Genomic DNA, 20,832 nt, shown 5'->3' on the forward strand with positions numbered 1-20,832 from the left:
TAGCCCCGCTGGAGCCGCCCCGCCCCGCCGGAGGACCTCGCCGGAGGTACCGCCCGAGTCGCCGTTTTAAAAAAAAAACCACTTCGTTTTTTTGAAAAACCCTAGTTCCGTTTTTTTAATATAGGTCGGTTTTATTCTCCGGTTTATTTATTTAGCGAGCGTTCGCTCGTCTGTTCGTTTTAATGAACATGTTCTTCGTTTTGTTTCAGATAACGAACGCTCGTTCGTTAATCTGTTCGTCACTTTTTCTTTTGTCGGATTTATTCCGCGATTTTTCTGATCGCGATTTCCAATCCAATCTTAGTTTCTGTTTATCTTTTCGCTGTTAGTCGGAATCGGGTGATTCAAAAGCCTGGAGTTTCATCTCGAAACCCTCTTTCTGCTTAACCAACTTAAACTAAGTTTTGGTACTTAAAAATTTGACCTTAGTCCAGATTAGTAAACGGATTTTGTTTCTTTTGCCGTTTGAGTTTCGTTGCTCCGTTTGATTCGATTCTTTTTGCTAACCAGAGTTCTTAAGTTGAACTTGCTGGTTCTTTGCTTTCAGTTGAAGTTTTGCCCGTGCATCTTTGCTAGTTGCTTATGTATGTTATTGTTTGTTTGCGATAGAATTCCCGGAGTGCGAAGCGTGTTACTACGAGTCTCTAGGTTTCGCGGATCGTCAGCAAGGCAAGTAACACATTGATCATACTCTTTTCATACCCAGTTTTTATACATTAGTTTCCACCCTCAAACATTGCATGATTAGGATGTCTTTAACATGTGGGTTTTGGGAAGTAGTTGATGAGGTAGAACCTATTGCCCTGTTTATTATCAAACCCTTGGGAGTTACTTCTACGTTATGCTTATACCGCAATGCTATGCTTGTAGACATGGTTTGGGTTTGAGTGTATTCCATGATAGATGTGAGATTGTTAATTAATGGTTCAATCTAAGGTGGCAACTTTAATACACTTCTGGGTGGATTGAGGCACCTGGGGATACCGGTGATTGTCTGTTTATTTTTGGAAATCCCGGGGTTACCGTGTGATTTTCCTATGGACCGCCACCCAGGCTCAAAGGTTTTTGGGGGGTTATGAACAAGGAGCTTGATGATATGTCTAAATAATTTTATGGTTTGAACTCTCAAATTACCCGGCTTGAAAATTCTATAGCCCAAATTTCTGATAAGCAAGCTACCTTAGTCAATAAGATGGCTGCCAAACCAGAAAAATTAGATGAAAATAATAATGAAGATCTTAAAGTTATTGATGTGTCCCCTATTAGATCTTTGTTTTGCAATATGAATCTTAATAATAATGGGACTAGAGATGAGTCAACTTTAGTTAGAAGGCGTCCCAATAATTCGGAGTTTTTAGATCTTGATGCTAAATTTGGTTAAAGTGGGATTGGAGAGGTCATGACTCTAAATAGCATGGAACCCACTATCTCGGATTTCAAGGAATTTGATTATGATAATTGTTCTTTAGAAAGTTGTATTTCCTTGTTACAATCCGTTGTGAATTCTCCTCATGCTTATAGTCAAAATAAAGCTTTTACCAAACATATCGTTGAAGCCTTGATGCAATCTTATGATGAAAAACTTAATTTGGAAGTTTCTATACCTAGAAAACTTAATGATGAGTGGGAACCTACTATAAAGATTATAAAGATCATGAGTGTTTTGCTTTGTGTGATTTGGGTGCTAGTGTTTCCACGATTCCGAGAACTTTATGTGATATTCTAGGTTTCCATGATCTTGATGATTGCTCTTTAAATTTGCACCTTGCAGATTCCACCATTAAGAAGCCAATGGGAAGGATCAATGATGTTCTCATTTTTGCAAATAGAAATTTGGTGCCCGTAGATTTTATCATTCTTGATATAGATTGCAATCTTTCTTGCCCTATTATACTTGGTAGACCTTTCCTTATAACGATTGATGCAATTATTGATATGAAGGAATGGAATATTAGATTCCAATTCCCATTAAGGAAGGGCATGGAGCACTTTCCAAAAAGAAAATTAAATTACCTTATGAATCTATCATGCGAGCTACTTATGAATCGAGTGTCAAAGATGGCACTACTTAGATCTATCTTCGCTTTTATGCCTAGCTAGGGGCGTTAAACGACAGCGCTAGTTGGGAGGCAACCCAATTTTCTTTGTGTTCTTTGTTTTTGTTCCTGTTTAGTAATAAATTTTGCATCTACCTTCTGTTTAGATGTGTTTTCATGTTTTAATTAGTGTTTGTGCCAAGTAGAACCTATAGGATAACCTATGATATAGTTAATTTGATTCTGCTGAAAAACAGAAACTTTGCGTTCACGAGAAAAACTTCAATAAATCACAGAGACGTGATTTGGCATTGATTCTTTTTGATGTAGATCAATCGACAAATTTTCCAGGACTTACTATTTTGGTAGGATTTTTAGAGTTCCAGAAGTTTGTGTTAGTTACAGATTGCTACGGACTATTCTGTTTTTGACAGATTCTGCCTTTCGTGTGTTGTTTGCTTATTTTGATGCATCTATGGCTAGTATGTAAGGGTATGAACCATAGAGAACTTGGAATACAGTAGGCTTAACACCAATATAAATAAAGAATGAGTTCATTACAGTACCTTATGTGGTGGTTTTGCTTTCTTTCACTAACGGAGCTTATGAGATTTCCTGTTGAGATTTGTGTTGTGAAGTTTTCAAGTTTTGGGTAAAGATTTGATGGACTATGGAATAAGGAGTGGAAAAAGCCTAAGCTTGGGGACGCCCATGGAACCCTAAGATATTCAAGAGTAGCCAAAAGCCTAAGCTTGGGGATGCCCCCGGAAGGCATCCCCTCTTTCGTCTTCGTTCATTGGTAACTTTACTTGGAGCTATATTTTTATTCGCCACATGATATGTGTTTTGCTTGGAGCGTCGTGTATGATATGAGTATTTGATTTTTAGTTTACCACAATCATCCTTGCTGTACACACCTTTTGGGAGAAGCCCACTTGATTGAAATTTATTAGAATACTCTATGTGCTTCACTTATATCTTTTGAGCTAGATAGTTTTTGCTCTAGTGCTTCACTTATATCTTTTAGAGCACGGCAGTGGCTTAATTTTGTAGAACTTGCTAGTCTCTCATGCTTCACATATATTATTTTGAGAGTATCTTAGAACAGCATGGTATTTACTATGGTTATAAAATTGGTCCTAGAATGGTAGGCATCCAAGTTGGGTATAATAAAAACTATCATAGGAAGTGAATTGGATGCTATGATCAATTTGATACTTGATAATTGTTTTGAGATATGGAGGTAGTGATATTAAAGTCATGCTAGTTGGGTGATTATGAATTTAAAGAATACTTGTGTTGAAGTTAGCAAGTCCTGTAGCATGCACGTATGGTTAAAGTTGTGTAACAAATTTGAAACATGAAGTGTCCTTGGATTGTGCATCCTTATGAGTGGCGGTCGGGGACGAGCGATGGTCTTTTCCTACCAATCTATCCCTCTAGGAGCATGCGCGTAGTGCTTGGTTTTTGATGACTTCTAAATTTTTGCAATAAGTATATGAGTTCTTTTGACTAATGTTGAGTCCATGGATTATACGCACTTTTACCTTTCCATCATTGCTAGCCTCTTCGGTACCGTGCATTGCCCTTTCTCACCTTGAGAGTTGGTGCAAACTTCGCCGGTACATCCAAGCCCCGTGATATGATACGCTCTATCACACATAAACCTCCTTATATCTTCCTCAAAACAGCCACCATACCTACCTATTATGGCATTTCCATAGCCATTCCGAGATATATTGCCATGCAACTTTCCACCTTTCCGTTTATCATCATGACACGCATTACTTTTGTCATATTGCCATTACATGATCATGTAGTTGACATCGTATTTGTGGCAAGGCCACTTTGCATAGTTTTTCATACATGTCACTCTTGATTCATTGCCCATCCCGGTACACCGCCGGAGGCATTCATATAGTCATATCTTGTTTTAGTTTCGAGTTGTAATTCATGAGTTGTAAATCAATAAAAGTGTGAGGATCATTATTAGAGCATTGTCCCCAGAAAAAAAGGAAAGGCCAAAAAAAAGGCCAAAGAAAAAAAAGGAAAGGCCAAAAAAAGATAAAGGCCAAAAGAAAAAAAATAAAAAAAAGAAGAAAAAAAAAGAAAAAAGAAAGAAAATAAATAAAAAGGGGGGCAATGTTACTATCTCTTTTTCCACACTTGTGCTTCAAAGTAGCACCATGTTCTTCATATAGAGAGTCTCATATGTTGTCACTTTCATATACTACTGGGAATTTTTCATTATAGAACTTGGCTTGTATATTCCTACGATGGGCTTCCTCAAAATGCCCTAGGTCTTCGTGAGCAATCAAGTTGGATGCACACCCACTAGTTTTTCTTTTGTTGAGCTTTCATACATTTATAGCTCTAGTGCATCCGTTGCATGGCAATCCCTACTCTTCATGTTGACATCAATTGATGGGCATCTCCATAGCCCGTTAATTATCCTCGTCAATGTGAGACTTTCTCTTTTTTTTGTCTTCTCCACACAATCCCCATTATCATATTCTATTCCACACATAGTGCTATATCCATGGCTCACGCTCATGTATTGCGTGAAAGTTGAAAAAGTTTGAGATTATTTAAGTACGAAACAATTGCTTGGCTTGTCATGGGGGTGTAGAATTTGGGAACATTTTTGTGTGACGAAAATGAAGCATAACCTAACTATATGATTTTGTAGGGATGAACTTTCTTTAGCCATGTTATTTTAATAAGACATGATTGCTTTTATTAGTATGCTTGAAGTATTACTATTTCTTATGTCAATATGAACTTTTATTTTGAATCATTTGGATCTCAACATTCATGCCACAATAAAGAAAATTACATTGAGAATTATGCTAGGTAGCATTCCACATCAAAAATTCTGTTTTTATCATTTACCTACTCGAGGACGAGTAGGAATTAAGCTTGGAGATGCTTGATACGTCTCCAACGTATCTATAATTTTTGATTGTTCCATGTTGTTATATTACCTGTTTTGGATGTCTATGGGCTTTATTTTACACGTTTATATCATTTTTGAGGCTAACCTACTAACCGGAGGCCCAACCCGTATTGCTGTTTTTTTTGCCTATTTCAGTATTTCGAAGAAAAGGAATATCAAACGGAGTCCAAATGGAATGAAACCTTCGGGAGCGTGATTTTTGGAACAAACGTGATCCATAGGACTTGGAGTGCAAGCCAAGAAGCAGCTGAGGCGGCCACGAGGGTGGAGGGCGCGCCCACCCCTATAGGGCGCGCCCCCTGTCTCGTGGGCCCCTCGGGCTTCCACCAACGTACTTCTTCCTCCTATATATACCCACGTACCCCGAAAATATCCAGAGAGCCAACGAAAAACAATTTCCACCACCGCAACCTTCTGTATCCGCGAGATCCCATCTTGGAGCCTTCGCCGGTGCTCCGTCGGAGGGGGAATCGACCATGGAGGGCTTCTACATCAACACCATAGCCCCTCCGATGAGTTGTGAGTAGTTTACCACAGACCTTCGGGTCCATAGTTATTAGCTAGATGGCTTCTTCTCTCTTTTTGGATCTCAATACCATGTTCTCCCCTCTCTTGTGGAGATCTATTTGATGTAACTCTTTTTGCGGTGTGTTTGTCGATATCTGATGAATTGTGGGTTCATGATCAAGTTTATCTATGATAAATATTTGAATATCCTCTGAATTCTTTTATGTATTATTGAGTTATCTTTGCAAGTCTCTTCGAATTATCAGCTTGGTTTGGCCTACTGGATTGATCTTTCTTGTAATGGGAGAAGTGCTTAGCTTTGGGTTCAATCTTGCGGTGTCCTTTCCCAGTGACAGCAGGGGCAGCAAGGCACGTATTGTATTGTTGCCATCGAGGATAAAAAGATGGGGTTTATATCATATTGCATGAGTTTATCCCTATACATCATGTCATCTTTCTTAATGCGTAACTCTGTTCTTATGAACTTAATACTCTAGATGCATGCTAGATAGCGGTCGATGTGTGGAGTACTAGTAGTAGATGCAGGCAGGAGTCGGTCTACTTGTCGCGAACGTGATGCCTATATACATGATCATGCCTAGATAATCTCATAATTATTCGCTTTTCCATCAATTGCTCGACAGTAATTTGTTCACCCACTGTAATACTTATGCTATCTTGAGAGAAGCCACTAGTGAAACCTATGGCCCCGAGGTCTATCTCTTATCATATAAGCTTTCAATCTACTTTTATTTGCATCTTTACTTTTCCAATCTATATCATAAAATACCAAAAAATTATTTATCTTATCATACTATATCTATCAGATCTCACTTTCGCAAGTGGCCGTGAAGGGATTGACAACCCCTTTATTGCGTTGGTTGCGAGTTCTTTGTTTGTTTGTGTAGGTGCGTGGGACTTTTGAGGAGCCTCCTACTAGATTGATACCTTGGTTCTCAAAAACTGAGGGAAATACTTACGCTACTATTGTTGCATCACCCTTTCCTCTTCAAGGAAAACCAACGCAAGCTCAAAAAGTAGCAGTAGTCCACACACAAACGCCAAGTGTCGTTCTTCTTAAGCACCAGCACTGGGTTAGCCAACCACTCAGGATGAAAGACTTCAACAATGAACCCAGCTGCCAAGAGCCGGGCCACTTCTTCACTGATGGCCTTACGCCTCTCCTCATTGAAGCGACGAAGGAATTGCTTGACCGGCTTAAACTTCGGATCAATGTTAAGAGTGTGCTCAGCGAGTTCCCGCGGTACACCTGGCATGTCAGAAGGTTTCCATGCAAAGATGTCCCGGTTCTCATGGATGAACTCGATGAGGGCGCTTTCCTATTTTGGATCCAGGTTAGCACTGATATTGAACTGCTTGGATGAGTCGCCAGGAACAAAATCAACCAGCTTAGTGTCATCGGCCGATTTAAACTTCAGCACTGGATCATGCTCTATAGTAGGCTTTTTTTAGAGATGTCATATCAGCCGGGTCAACATTATCTTTATAGAACGTCAACTCCTCTATTGCACAGACAGACTCAGCGTAAAAAGCATCACCCTCTTCACATTCCAAAGCTATCTTCTGACTCCCATGCACTGTAATGGTCCCTTTGTAACCCGGCATCTTGAGCTGCAAATAAACATAACAAGGTCGTGCCATGAACTTAGCATAAGTCGACCGTCCAAACAGAGTGTGGTACGGGCTTCTGATCTTGATCACTTCAAAATTTAACTTCTCGGCCCTGGAATCATACTCATCTCCAAAGGCCACCTCCAGCTCAATCTTGCCTACAGGGTATGTGGACTTACCAGGCACCACTCCATGGAAAACAGTATTGGACGTCTTAAGATTTTTATCAGTTAATCCCATGCGACGGAAAGTATCATAGTAAAGGATATTAATGTTGCTACCTCCATCCATGAGTACCTTAGTGAATATGTATCCACCAACCTGAGGCGCCACCACCAAAGCTAAGTGACCCGGATTATCAACCCGGGGCGAGTGATCCTCTCGGCTCCACATAATGGGTTGCTCAGATTATCGCAAGTATTGGTGAACTGCCGGCTCAACGGCGTTTACAGCCCTCTTGTGGAGCTTCTGGTCCCTCTTGCATAGACTCGTGGTGAAAACGTTGTACTTCCCGCTATTCAACTGCTTCGGTTAACTTTGATATCCAGACTATTGCTGTTCCTGACTCCCTTGGCCGGATTGTTGATTGTAAACACCCTAATTACCTTGATTATAACCACCTTGATTACTTCGATTATAACCACCCTGATTACTCTAATGGTGTTGGTGGCCCTGGAAGCCAGAATTAGGACCACCACCTCGTAGCCCGGGCCATGGGAACCGCCGCTACCGGAACCTGAGCCACCGCTCGACCCATGGTTGCTATGAAACAAATTAGAATTTTTGAAATCCCTCATAATTGAACAATCTTTCCAAAGGTGAGTAGCTGGCTTCTCCTGTGTGCCATGCTTTAGACATGGCTCATTCAGCAACTGCTCAAGATTAGGACCTGATCCACCGGTCCGAGGAGGCGGCCTCCCCTTATGACGCTAATTATTGCTTTGTGCATTGGTGTTAGCCACAAACTCCGAGTTACCATCAGCCTTGCGCTTACCGTTGCCCCCCTGATTCGCCGAGTTATGCTGCGGAGCCTTGGCGTTGCCATTCTTCTTTCCCTTTCCCGGTTTGTCATCATCAGACTCGGTGTCCTTCGTACTATCAGAGTCGGCATATTTGATTAGAGCCGCCATCAGATGCCCCATATCATTGCAATCACGCTTGAGCCGCCCCAGCTTCTACTTAAGAGGCAAAAAAACGGCATTTTTTCTCCAACATTAAGACTACAGAGCCGGCATTCATGTTATCGGATGAGTGTATGATAGCTTTGACCCGGTGCACCCAATGGATCGTTGATTCACCCTCCTCTTGGGCGCAAACAGCTAAGTCCACAATCGACATGGGCTGTTTGCATGTGTCTTTAAAGTTCCGAATAAACCGGCCCTTTAGCTCAGCCCACGACCCGATGGAATTAGCTGGTAGCCCTTTTAACCAAGTACGGGTCGTTCCATCCAGCATCATGGTGAAGTATTTAGCACACGCGGCATCACTGACCTCCAACAGTTCCATGGCCATCTCATAACTCTCAATCCACGCCTCAAGGGGTAAATCGGCTGTGTAATTAGGCACCTTATGAGGTCCTTTGAAATCCTTGGGCAAACGCTCATTACGCAGAGCCGACACCAAACAGGGTATACCTGTAGTTCTAGAGGCCACGCCTGCCTCTATCAAAGTCGTTGGATAAAACGGAAGGGACTGGTGAGCCGCCCGCTGAGCCGCCTGCTCAGCCTCTTGACGCATTCTGTCCTGATCGACCAAGTTATGAGCTCCATCACGCGCCGGGTCATGCCCATGCGGCTGGTTACGGTACCGAGCATTGCTTGAAACGGTTGGTGAGTCCATGTGCCTGCTATAACTCCAACTTGGGCGAGGGGTCGAGTGAATCCTATCTTGACTGTAAGAATATGCCTCCTGCTGCACCAATGTTGTCTGAAGAAGCTCTTTAGCCCTTCGTGTTTCAACCACCGCTGGAGAGTCGCCATCCATTGGGAGAGCCGCCAATCGTGCCTCCGCAGCAATCATGTTCTCCAAATGATTGGAATAATGACCCGGTGGTGTTGGTACATGTTGAGGTGGAGCGCTATTCAGACGAGGGGGCTCCGTCATGCGTGGTTGAACCGGAGTTCCAACCCCAGGTGCTGCAGCCCGGTTTATCTCCGGCAGGTTACTGGTCCCCGCTCCAGGCGTGCAAAAAAGGTTTCTCCCCTCATAAACCAGAGGTAGACGAGACTTGTGCCTCCTCCTCATGATTTCATTTGAAGCGTTTTGATCCATCGTAAGCCGGAAAGCCTCTGATTGAATCCACTGGGCCTGAGCATCCAGGGCAGCCCGTTCCGTGGCCATCCTGATGTCCTCTGCCGCCAGGTTCTCCTTGGCTTGCGCTACCTCATCATGCAGCTTTGCAATTTCCATGCTATGCTGAGCTTGATTTGTCGGGTTAACTTCTGCTATTAACAAGGTTGTGAGTCTATCCAGCAACTCCGTCAACACATGTGCCGATGGGCGCACAGGGCCTCCTACCCCGGCTGCCATCACCGCTGCTGACCCAGAAGTCATCGCTGCCGAAGTTGAAGAATTTTGCCCAGGCTACATACCAGCCATGAAGATTGCAACCCGGTTAGGCGCCTCATAGGGGTCTGGAATAATGTCGCTATCGGAACGGCCCCCAAGCCCGCCATCTTACAATTGGTACAAGGAAGTAGTCTCGCCTGTGGACGACTCACCGTCAGAATAGATGGCCGTCTCACTGCCAGACATTGACCCTTCATCAAATTCTGCTCCATGGATGAATCCCACAAAGGCATGCTTCACGGCAGGCTGAGCTCAGGCGGGTCTCGCACGCTGAGCCATTTTGGTGCTGTCAGTGTAGATTCTGGCTCACGGCCCGGCTCGCCGATCTTGCCAATGAATACATGCATTCCGCCAAAGGGGACCCGATACCCGTACTCAATTGAGCCGGCCTCGGGGCCCCAGCCTGCATTGTCGATGTAGAGCTTGTCGTGACTACTCTTGGTCATCCGGCCCACCGCACATCCCTTAAGCCCTTCGAAGGTGCCCTTTTAAGAACTCGAAACCATCATGCGCTGGCCCCATGGTGGGCGCCAACTGTCGTGGAATAGTCACGTCAGATGTCCTAGCGAAAGGACTTAGTCATGGAGCCATCGCAACTAGGTTAGCTTAAGGGGGTTAAATGAGACAAAGGACACATGAGTTTATACTGGTTCGGCCCCTTGCGGTGAAGGTAAAGGCCTACTCTAGTTTTGAGGTGGTATTGCTTATGTCTCGATTACCACGGAGCGAATCCGTTTGACCTAGCTTTCGATCTGTTGTTTCTTGCCCTGAACCGCCGTCGGGTCATCCCTTTATATACGCAGGTTGACGCCCAGCGGCTGACGGAGTCCCGGCCGACTCATAGACAACGTGTCCGGCTCGATGACTACCTATACATGTCTTACAATACAATTCTTACACGTATGGCGGTTTATTTCTATGGGCCTAGAGTCACCCTTGGGCCTTGGGCCCTCGCCTGTGAACCACCATCTTCAGTGTCTTCGTGGGCTTCATATCATGAGTCGCCATAGGTATAACCCGGCCCCTCCTGGGCTGGTCATACCTAATAGTTATTTCCCCAACACCTCCTCAATTTTGTTTTCAATTTTTCCTCCAAGTAATTGTTTTCTTCTTCAACTAAATTTAACCTCTCGACAATAGGGTCGGCTGGAATTTCCGGTTCACATACCTCCTAGATAAAAAAATCTATGCCACGTTGCTCGGCATAATTGTCATAAACACTAAATGAAACTAATAGTTATAAAAGAAAATATATATACCACATCTGAATCGTAGACAGGACGAGGGACGACGGAGGCGGATACCAAAACCATCGCACTATATAATAACAAACAATAATAAGTAAGAAAACTACACAAGTATCTATCTAAATCATACAAGTAAGAACTTCTTTCTTTTAGAAAGAAGATAAGATCAAGAGGCTCACCACGGTTGTGCAGGTGACGAGATCGGCGCGGGCGATCAACGGCGGTGAGGACGGGGACAGGAGAGGACGGACCGCCAAATCTAAACAAATCTCGAAGAAAATGGAGCTTGGAGAAGGAGCTTCGAGAGGAGAAAGCTTATGTGTGGCTCGGGCATTTCATCGAACACCTAATGTGCATAGGAGGTGAGCTAGAGCACCACAAAGCTCTCCAATGGCCAGCCAGAAAAACAAAGCAGTGGAGTGCTCTGCTCGTGGGCGAGGGGGTATATATAGGCATTTCATTGGTCCCGGTTCGTGGCTGGAACCGGGACTAAAGGACACCCTTTGGTCCCGGTTCAAGCCATCAAGCGGGACCAATGGTGGTGGGCTAGGAGCGAGGCATATTGGTCCCGGTTCGTGCCTAGAACCGGGACCAAAGGTGCCAAATGAACAAGGACCAATGCCCCACGATGGCCCTGTCGGCCCCCTGGCCTCACGAACCGGGACCTATGCCCCCATGGGTCCTGGTTCTGGGCTGAACCGGGATAATGGGCTGGCCCGGCCTGAACCAAAGACTTGTTTTCTACTAGTGCCACGTAACATATAGCTGGTGGAACGCAAACATAACTAAAAATGTTTAGATGAATGACTGGGTATCCCGTATCCCGTACTCCCTAACATGGAGTACTCCAAATACTCCCATATATTTTGGTCCATTAAAAAGTTGCTAAAAATTATGAAGGAAGAAAACAACATAATACTACAACAGATTTCAAGTCCAAGCTCCATTAATTGTTCGAGAAACAAAAACAAAAATCCAAGATTAATACTATTTTCCATCCTCCAAATTTATGGACCAAATTGGAATAGCTACTATTCCAAATTAGATTTGTCTTCCTTTTTCTGTTTCTAGTTATGTGTTACAAATCTAGATTGATCTTTATGACATGACTAGTATGGACCAGAATGGAGCCACGGAACCATGCGCTAACCCATCGTCAATCAGGTAAGCGCATGTATAATATAATACAATTAGCATTGCAGTTATGGAATCTTAGACAGACATCAAGTAATTAAATTATTTATTATAATTAGTTAAGCGCATACACAAGCGTCATGCAATGGAGATGGCCTAATATAATGTGTGTTAAAAGAGTTCTGAAATGGGCTACTTCGCGCCTTCGCCCAATAGATCAACCCAACAACCGTTATCTTCAACGAACACATTTGCCAATTCTTCCCCCTTTGGGCTCTTGTGCATATAGTTTTCTTTTATGTGTGTAGCTGGGCTTGCAATATTGAGTTACACTGCAAGAACTTCGACAGAGGTATAGTGGCCATGGACAGCGGTCTTCCGAGCTGCCGCATCGATGTTCACCACCTGCTCAGCCTCAGCAGTATCTCTTCTTATTTTCTTTCTTCGCAATTTCTTTTTAGCGCTCGACTTCCTGTAGATTACCACCCGCACCACTTGATCTGTCATTTGGTTCAGGAAGTGATGTTGCCATTGGTATTGTCTGTTTTTGCAGGTTACCTTCGTGACTTACAGGCGCTGTTAAACAACATGAAGTGGCGACCTTCTCACTGGTGAGTAATTTGGTAAAATTTCATGATGTTTGTATGATCTGAAATAGTTCCCTCATATAAGCTTATGTTTTCTTTTAGATTGTTGCTGCCCCTTGTAGAGTGGGAGAGGACGAACCAGTCGGGCAGAGCTATCATACATGAATAATAATCTTTAAAAACATGAACATAGGTTCAGGCAGAGCTATCATATACAACAATAACAAAAATATAGGATGAAGGGCAACCCGGCTATGAATAGTGGCAGAGGGCAACCCGGCTATAGAAGGGCTCCCTGCTCGTGTTTTGATCTAGGGCCGTTTGATTGAGTTACTGCTCATAGGTTAAACTGTCTGTTGGCTGTACAGCCGTTCGTTTTTTCCACACGCATGCTGGTTGTTGCCGTGCATGACTGATGGGACCACTCGTTTGTAGGGCCGCTGTTCAGTGGGCGCTGTGCGCTCAAGTCCGCGTCGCCCAGTGGGGCAAACTGCACCAGTTGCTGGTTGGCTGGTTCCTTACGCACAAGGCGATTGGCTGGCTGTCGTGGGTGGGGATTGGGGCGTTGCATGGTCCATGCTGGAGGTGTTCACATATAACAAGTTCACTAGTATTTGTTTCATCCTAAAACCTAAAAAGTGGTCGCGGGCTCTATTGTCTTACAGAGCACACGCCCGCGGGAGCCGTCGGATCCAGATCGAGGCGTCAGGTGTCCGATGGTCGGATTTCTGAAACAACCCACCCACCCCCTCCTTTTCACTCTCCCGATGCAGCCACTCTTCCTCTCTCGCTCTTCTTCCCCTGATGCGGTGCCACACCATCTTCGGATGCGCCGCCGCACCATCTCCGGATGCGTCGCCACCGCCCACATCTTCTTGCCCAGCCACCACTCCCACCATCTCCTCACTCCCCTCAGCCTCTCTCCCTTGCCCCGTGGGGCTTTAAGATTGAGCAGGTGAGCCGACGGCCAGATCCACGACGCACACCGTTGTCTCGTCGTCGCGGCTGACGGCCACGTCCTCAGATTCGTCGCCGACTCCTCGCAAGGTGCCCCTCCATGCCGCATCCATGCCCCGCGGTGTGCTATTCGGGTGGCTGCAGGAGCTCCGCATCTCTTGCAACATCGCGGAGATGCTGCCCATCCGTGCGGTCGACCTGGGCCACAACGAAGGTGCTCAGGTCACCTCCTTCCCCACGTCCGCGCGCTGCGGAGGAGCCAGCCCCCGTGTGTTCTTCTCTGGCGAGCCGTGCCTTTCGATGCCGCTCTTCCGTGTTTGGTGCCGCTGATGCTGAAGCCCTCCCGGAAGGATGTCCCAGACTCCCAGTGCATTAGTTGGTCACATGGTAAAATCACCACTTCAGGAATCCCCTTCTAACCTGGCAAGTACTATTTTCCTACTTGAGTTGGCTGAAAGAATGCCCCTAATTTGTGCTCGTAGTGTGTTCAGTTTGTTATTTAAGCTGCCATTTTTTGATCAACGGCTGATAGTGTTAGCAATTGAGAATTGCTAACTTTTAGTACTCCTTGTCTACTATTTTTCATTGTTGATTGATGAGCCGGGAGAAATTGCATGTAGTGGGATAGAAGAGGTGCCTAAAAATAATAGGAACTTGCATAAGAACTTACATATGGTGGTACTATTAGTTTCTCACGGTCATGTAACAGTAGCTCAAAGCAAGGAGGGTTGTACTATCGATATGGGGCTGTTTTCTGGAATGTTGGCGTAGATAACCAGTGTGTATGACGTGCCTCCTAGGTTGTTGATTTGATTGGTGTTGTAGTAGTCATAACATTTTGTATTTTTTTAAATGGATAGACACTAGGTAGTAGAAAGGGTTGATTATTATAGTACCTTTTTCTGGCGATGTTTGAGAGGAGTGCGGGGTGGAAAGTTGCCAGGCAGAGGTTACGAGTTGCAAGATCTGTGGGCATGAGTTGCTAGATGTGTGGTACGAGTTGTCAGATCTGCGGTTTTTTGAGCTTGACACTAGTGTGCCCCCCTCCCCCCTCACAAAAATTGCATAACAATTGATAAGTAGTTGGTTGTTTTCGCTTTTCGACTTGCCCAATAGTTTAGTGTCAGGGGAAAACTCGCCAGGGGGAGGGAATAGGGGGTTGTGTGTCAGGCAAATCACACATGTAGAACAGGCAAGTCACATTCAAATGTCAGGCAAGTAGCATACTCAATACTAGCTGCAGGTAAGCTCTTTTTATTTTTCCCTTTTCAAACACCCACGTGATTTTTTTGACATTTGAGGAGGACTTGCTTGACATTTGAATGTGACTTGCTAGTGTTAAGTATGTGATTTGCCTGATGTTTTATAGGCAAACTTTGTGACTTTGCATGTTTCTCAATGTGTGATTTACCTAACACACAACCCCCTCTCCCTCCACACTTGAAGTTTGTTTAGGAAAATTATTTCTAAGTTTTTTCAAACAAACCAACCTATAGATTGTGTATTTCATTGTCCACATTTTTTTCCAAATGAACACAAGGTTTCTTGTCTACCCTAGCAAGTTAGAATGCATTAGACACTGCATTGCAGCTACTGATGAGTAGGACTTGCTTGACATTTGGCCGTGACTTGCTAGTGTTAAGCATGTGACTTCCTTGCTGTTTCTTGTGACTTGCCTGTTCTTATAATAATAGGCAAGTCACACATAAAACTCCAGCAAGCCCCAACAGTTACTCTCGACACTGATCCATCTCCTGCCATCGAAGAGCATCACACAGAGCTGCATAGAGAAAATATATAACCGAAATGATATATTTTTTTGCAAGCTGTTTTTATCCCAGGTTTTTTTTCTCTTTATTTTTTAGAATGACGCCCACATGCTCTCTGGGTTTCTCTGCAGGCACAAAGTAGTTTGCCCATTATTGGGTACAATTGTCAGAGAGGGACAAAGGAAATCGTGATCCGGGGGAAGCATCCCACATATATCAACATGAGTGAGAATTTATCCCAAGAAGTTGTGCCCATAATGCCCATAATTGGGTACAAGCCGCGGGTAAACTTGGTTTGATTCAGTTCTTATAATAATTCAGAAAGCACAGACATTTTGGGTTAGCCAACTTCAAAACCATTGGGCAAATATAAAAAAAGTATAGGCAAATCACATGCAATAGTAGGCAAGTCACACATAATTGGGTACAAGCTGCGGGTAAGCTTATTTTCGTTTCACTTGTTTGATTCAGTTATAATAATTCATAAAGCACAGACAATCTGGGTTAGTCAACTTCAAAAACATTAGGCACATATCAAAAAAGTATAGTCAAGTTACACATAAAACTACAGCAAGCCCATATAGTTTGGCAAGCAGATCCTGATTTCTGTAGTTGCAAGTCACACATTAAAATTGTTTGCAAACCCCATATAGTTGTCAAGCAAGTACTGCTATTTCTTTGGTTGTGTAAAATATGTAACATTTTTTAGAGTGGTGAAAGTCAGGTAAATGACATTTTGGGCACACATTTTTAGGTGGCAGGGAAGTTTTTTGGGATGATCAGAATTATGGAAGCAGATTTGACACAAGTCCCATGCAGTGGTTAAGCAAATCCTGATGTTTTGGATTGTCGCAAGTCACATATAAAATACCTTACAAGTCCCATATAGTTGTCAAGCAAGTCATGCTTTTCTCATAGGCACATATTTTTTTAGGTGGTACGAAGTGGTTTTGGGATGTTCGGAATGTGGAAACGGACTATTCACAAATCTGTTCGTGTCTACAAAATAATAGGCAACTCACACATAAAACTGAAGCAAGTCCCATATAGATGTTTTGCTTAACGGTAGCACTTGATTTGCTTTAAACAACCTCACTACTTGCCTAAAGTTTTGGGGGATACATGAGTTTGCTCACTTTTAACCCATTTTATTTTCTTTTAAAGTGCTCAAGTAGTTGCTCACAAACTTATTCTTTCTACACATAAAGTTTTCTAGCACCCATGAGCACACAGGGAGTTCCTTGCTAGTAATACATGTTTTTTGCCTAAACAACCTCTATAAGTTGCTGCTTTTTAATTTTTTTTCCTAACACAATTTCTAGTTCAAAATTTAAGTAAAACAAGAGTGGCCAGGTCAATACACGACAACAAAGCTACAAAATTTTGCTTAATGGTAGCACTGAATTTGCTTAAAGAACCGCACGACTTACCTGCAGTTTTTTGAGGGGATACATGAGTTGCTCACTTCAGTCCACTTCTTTTTTTTGTGCTTAAAAGTGCTCAAGTAGTTTCTCACAACCTTTTCTTTTGCACATTAACTCTCTACCAGCCTGAAGAATATAGGAGTTGCTCGCTGGTAGCAATGTTCTTGCTTAAAAACAACCCCTAAAAGCTGCTGACAATTATTTTTGCACATTAAGTCTCTAGCACACTCATGAGCACACAAGAGTTGCTCACTGTCAAACACTATTTTTTTTTTGCTTAAACAAACCCTATAAGTTGTTGCCTTTTAATCCTAAGGAAAACAAACCCAGTGGTTGGCAGGATTTGCTTAATCATAAGAATTGCTCGCTATAAAACACACATCTGTTCCCATAGCAAATCTAAAGAAAACAACAGGGGTTTCTCTGAATGTACAAACAAATTCAGTAGTTTGTAGGATTTGCTTATTTCTTGCTTACAAAAACCACTATAGTTGCTCACTTCTTTCCCCCTTATTGTGTTTTTCTTGCAACATGGGCGCAGTCCAAAATCCCTGCAGGTGATTAGAGAAACAAGGGGAACCACAAGGAGAGAAAAGTTACATCTTCTCTCGATCTATTTTTGGTTGTAGATTCGTAAATCACTTTCTTCAGTTTTTAACCTCTAATGGCGCAGCCATTGTAGGTCCTTGTGATGGGGTGGAGCCAGGGAAAAGGTTTCGCTGCCCGTCCTACTCTTTGCGGTCGGGAGGAGAGAAGCGTGAGAAGTGCAACACGTTTGCGTCTTGCAGGGTGGGTGGGGCAGGCAAAGGGATGCAGGAGACGGTGGCCCCTTTCTTTCCAAATCTGGAGCAAGGGGGACCAAAACATACCAAAAACGGGAGGCTGCCAGGGGGCGCTAGTGGGCAAACGATTGCCCGCTAGACGCGTCCTTGTTTCATTGGTCAATTGTATAATCTGTGGGCATATTAGAGCATCTCCAGCCGCGCCCCTAACAGGCCCCCCCAGACGATTTTTTACCGCCGGCGCCCAAAAGTCGGCCCAGTCGCCCCCTCATGAGTCAGTTTTTCGCCGGTTTGGGTCGAAACTGGCGTTGCCGGACCCAGGCCGAACCCGACGCGTCGGGGCAAGAAATTTTGGCGTGAACAAACTACAGGCTCACCGAGTCAGCGACACTCGCCTCGTCATCCTCACAGCGCCTCGGTTTCATTGATTCCTCACGGGCGGCGTGGCGATGCCCCCCTCCCTCCACGCGTACACACGGTGCCCAGGCCGCTATAAAAGCGACGCCCCCTGCCTGTGGCCACACCCCGCCCATTGCCGCCGAGCTCCGCCTCTCCCTCTCTCCCGCCGTGCGTAGCCGCAGCCGACGCTCCTCCCCCCTCTCTCCCCATACCCATGGCCGAGCGGTTCCCCGGCGATGGGGCGGCGGCCAATGGCTTCGGCTGCCGCTCGTTGCATGAGTGGGAAGCCCGCTTGCTGTCCGAGGCCAACATCACGGCGCCTCCTGACATGCGCGCGCCGTGGTGGTGGAAGCTCAGCGCCGGTGGCGTCCCTATCCCCCCGCTGCCCAACGTCACCGTGCGCGCTGACTACTTCGCCGACGAGGTCGACCGCATGCAGGCGTCCCTGACGCAGGAGCAGCCGGCAACCACGAGGCGTGGGCGGCGTACTTCCAGCACCGTCAGGCGCAGCGGCTGGCCTCCACCAATGGGGTGCCGGTGGTGCGGGGGACAAAGAACAGCGAGGGCCACCGCCTGTGGTGGGGCGCCCCAGGCTGCACTCTCCACGCCGTCCTCCAGCACCTCGAGGACGGCAATGACCCGCCGTTGACCTACCCTGCCGCCCCGCCACGACAATGGATGCCGAGGAGGGCGGCGTCATCTTCCTCTTCCTTCTCTCGCTCCTCCTCACACTCCTCCAGGTTGCTTGCGCTGTTCAGCGTCAAGGCCGAGCCCGCGGAGACGCTGCTTGGCCGGCGCACCTGCAGTGCCGGCAGTGCCTCCTCCTCGGCTCCTCTCCGCTTCGTCAAGCCGAAGACAGAGCCAGGGCTCGCCGCTGCCGTGAAGACGGAGCCATGGCTCGGCGCCGCTGTGAAGACGGAGCCCGGGCTCGCCTCCGTGAAGACAAAGCCAGGGCTCGCCACCATGAAGACGGAGCCGGAGCTCTCCGACGTGCGGCCTTGAAGTGGGCGCATGAAGACTGGGCGCGGATGGAGCTGGAGTGCCAGTGTCGCGCCCTAGAGCAGATCGCCGCTCGGCGCTGTGGTCGCGACGAGGGAGGCCTCATTCTTCTCAATGACGACAGCGATGAGGACGCGCCACCACCGGTCTGCCAGGGCGACCACGGGCAAGAGTCCAGCACGGGCGGCCGCGTGAAGGAGGAGAAGGACCACGACGACAACGGCGATGGCGGCGACGTCGGCGACTTCTCCGCACTCAGCGCATTCTTCGGCCTGTAGTTGCGGCCTTTGTTTTAAGTATTTCACTTTCCTATGTAAAAAATTGTTTAAGTCGCCTAAGAAATGACATGTTTGCCGAATTTTTGCCGAATCTTCGTCCAGTTTGCCAAATTTTAGCCGAATTGATTTAAAAAAAATTAAAACACCGTCTGGGGGCGACCCTGGGGCCGGCGACTGGGAACGCCAAAGCCCCCACGCCGATTTTTATGCCGGTTCGCCCCAAGGCGGCGATTTTACGAGCCCCCTGGGGGGCCAACGGCTAGAGATGCTCTTAAGTTGAACTATGCTCCTTTCTTGGTATTTGGAGACAAGATACTGGCAGTTTTTATGTTACCAGACTGTTTATTAGTTATCTATAGTTTTGTAACACTCAACATTGTCAATGGAAGTTCAGATTCTTCAGGAAGGATGGGTCTTGCTTTTATATTATTGAATTGTGGAATAATCGATAGATAACAAAAGATAGATACTTAAGAAGTTTACAGATTTGAGTATGAAAGTTTCACCCCGCTGAGTGTGGTATTGAATCATAACTCTATTTATGGTTTAGTTTATTCTAGCTTACGAGTACAGAGTATGAATACTTGCAGAGTTTAATTGGTAAAGTAGCAAAACAGTATTTTGTACTTGGTTTATACTCCGTACTTCATAGCTTTATCATACCGAGTTGCTCTCTTCGCCATCTATGTTTTCATGGGGCCAAATACTTTGGTAGCCGAGCAATGAGCAATGTTTGCCTCTGTTTATTCACTAATATAATTGGCAACTATGTATGGATTTTTTGTATTTTGGAACTATTTCACCCAAATATACGATGTTGAGTAAATTGCTTTTCCCATATATACAATGTATGAGAAAATTTTAACTGTACAAAGTAGTAATGTGTTGAGATTTAGGAAAATTGCTAATTTATATTAGTAATTGTGTAATCATGTGTCGTGAACTTTCTCAAATAATAAACATATATGTAGAAATTGGGTCCTCGCTTAAATACTTGGTTTGTTCTTGCTATTTGTGTTAGGGCGCAATGTGTCATCTAAGTCATTCTACTGTTGTAAACCAATTTAAGTCATTCTACTATCTGCAATACAATCGACATTGCATTATGGCTCCATCTACATCTTCCTACTTACTCACTACTAACATCTATTCTAACTGGCTTCTTGCATCATTGGCGCAACCGGGTCATCTAGTAGTCATTAAAGGAGGCGACAGTGAGTTGAAAACTGGAAGGAGGTTAACAAATTGTGCTTTTCCATCTCCTGAAAACACATAGGTTCCATATCACTTTGTGTTTTGGTGCTAGTGCTAGTGGATCAGTTTACACAGTTAAATTCTATACTGGTCGAGGGCGTAAGTGACATTTTCTAAGAATAATATGTAGTCACTTAAATGTATGGTTTAATCATTATTTTTTTGAAGAAGGAGGTTAAACCCGGGCCTCTACATCAATTGATGTATACAGGCATCTTTACTAATTATTCAACAAAGTTATGACAAGAACATGCATCAAACCACCCGAAGCCCCCACTTACACATACAAACTCGATAATGTGG

The sequence above is a fragment of the Triticum dicoccoides genome, chromosome 4B, assembly GCF_002162155.2.
Source record: "Triticum dicoccoides isolate Atlit2015 ecotype Zavitan chromosome 4B, WEW_v2.0, whole genome shotgun sequence".
NCBI classification, from domain to species: domain Eukaryota; kingdom Viridiplantae; phylum Streptophyta; class Magnoliopsida; order Poales; family Poaceae; genus Triticum; species Triticum dicoccoides.